We start from the raw sequence: 2,303 nt of genomic DNA on the forward strand, positions 1-2,303 counted from the left end.
ATTTTCTCAGGAAAGTGAGCGCCGTGGCAGACGCATCGCTGGTGAGCTCCTGTCTCCATCCAGGAACAAATTCCTGCTTCCGAGGTGCCTGTTGAGGGAGAGCGCGGGAAGAGCACCGGGAGCTCACGGACCCGGCAGGTCCCCTCGGTGCCTGTTGTGGGAGAGCGCGGGAAGAGCACCGGGAGCTCACGGTGAGCGAGCAGCAGTGGGATCCCAGGGCTCGGAGAAAGCCCTGGCGCAGGCGAGGATGCTTTGGGGATGCCTCATCCCTGTCCCTCCCTGCCTCACCCCAGCAGGCAAAGCAACGCCACCCCGAAGCACGGTGGGCGCACCAACACCAAGGGCTCTGCACCAGGGAAACTGCCCAGCACCGAGCGTGCTGGGGAGCAGAACCCCCGACCCAGGCTGGCGGGGCAGCCGTGCCCGTGGGTCCCTGCGGAAGCTCCCAGCACACCCGTAGCCAGGCCAGGCGTGTGGGGACCTGCCTTTCAGGAAAGAGCGGAAAAGGAAAAATGCTGCGGCTTACCCGCTTCGTTCTGAAAATAACAAGCCTCTCGGGGACGGGGCGTGTGAGCTTTCTTTAAACTGTTCCATTAGCTATCGCACAGCAACTCCTCCGCGTCTGTCAAGCAGGCAGTCTGGCTCCTTGGCGTTGTCTCCCAGCAGAATGGAAATACTTTATTACAATGAATTATTTCTGAAATACCTGTTATTTGTCTCCACATTTCCGCACCGTGTCGAGCTGGTGGGATGGCCAGGTCTGCGAAGTTGGAGAGTGTGGAGCTGGATGGTGTTGGTGGAATTGCTCCCGAAGGAGATGGTCCCAGCATCACTCCCGTAGGGAACTGCCTGCTCGGCTCTGGCCTTGGCTTCCCCTTCATGTTCCCTGCAATGGGCTGGAAAACTTGTGCTGAGAAACTCCTTGGAGGCTCAAAAAGCAGCACAGGGACCCAAAAGTGAGGGAGGGTCTTTGCCAGGGAAGGGCAGGTGCCCGTCAAGCCCCACTTCCAGGAGCTGGCCCCCCAGCCAGCACCCAAAACCTCGATCTCAAGCCCTTCATTTTGGGGAAGAGTAGGAGTTTTGGCCTGTCCCAGCTATGCTGTCCGTGAGAAATCCCCCCCCCAGGAGCAGGGTTAGCAAGGCAGCGTCTCAATGGGGGGCCGTGCACTGCGGGGACGGCTCCACGCCTCCCCTCGCGTGGGCAGCCCACCCCTCGCAACGGGAGGGTTGTTTCCCCGGGCCGCGGGGCATGGCGCTTTGTGGCAGCACTGGGCAGCAGCAGCAGGGCCGGGGGGCACGTGGAACACCCCCCTCCCTCGCTTGTGGGGCCGGCGTCTGCTTGCCCTGCACCAGCTGTCCGGGGGGCAGCTTTCAGTCCCTGGTGGGATTAGAGCTCCTCAGCCTCACACGTGGCTTGGAAACCTTCCCTGTGAGAGAAGATGCTGGAAAAAGTCAAGGCATTCTTGCCTTAAATGTCAAAACCCATCGAAATGCTGGAGAAACCCTGGATGGTGCCTTCCCGTGGCGGCCAAGCAAACTGTTGCGAGCCCGCGGGGGAGCCAGGGCTTTTTCAAAGAGCTGAAAAGCCCAGGGCCTGCCCAGTCCTTTGAGCAGCTCAGAGGCAGCCCTGGAGCGATCCCAGCAACTCCCTTTTGAATTCTTTTGCTCTACAGAGGCAAGGGTTTTTCCTTTCAAAACCGTGTCTTAAGAAAACCAGCAACTGAGAAAAGCCCAGGGCTGAAAACCGTGGTCAGGTGGCGCTGGACGCTGGAGGTGTTTTAGTCGGGCATTGAGTACCTGCTGGCTGTCAGTCCGCGGAAATTTACTGCTGGAAATGTACTGCCCCCTTCCTTCCCAAGGCTGGAAGATGGAAGGAGGGACGCATTTATTTTTTTTTTTCCCATCAGCTCATTCCCAAGGTAAGGGCTGCACCTAGTGCCCAGGCATCGCTCGCTGCCACGCACGTCCCCCAGGCCAGGCTGGTGGAAACGCTGACTGGGGGAAGGCTGTTTGCACAGGGCAAGCTGGGTGTAGCTGCTGGATTTTATAAATCGAGGTTAAAAAATACAGACTGGGGCTCTGTGCTGGGCAGCCAGGCACCGTCTGCTGCCATCTCCTGGGCCCAGCAAGCAGCGATCAGGCCACGGCACAACGCCCCGACAGGCCTTGTGCGAACAAATCCCACCTGGGCAGGACCCAACACCAAAAGGCGACCGGGGTGAGCCTGATCCTCCCCGCATCCCGCTGCCGGTGGTGGGTTTGCAGCCCAATGTCACCACCCGGCCCCAAGCCATGGGGACGGC

The sequence above is a fragment of the Egretta garzetta genome, unplaced genomic scaffold, assembly GCF_000687185.1.
Source record: "Egretta garzetta isolate BGI_Z169 unplaced genomic scaffold, ASM68718v1 scaffold120, whole genome shotgun sequence".
NCBI classification, from domain to species: domain Eukaryota; kingdom Metazoa; phylum Chordata; class Aves; order Pelecaniformes; family Ardeidae; genus Egretta; species Egretta garzetta.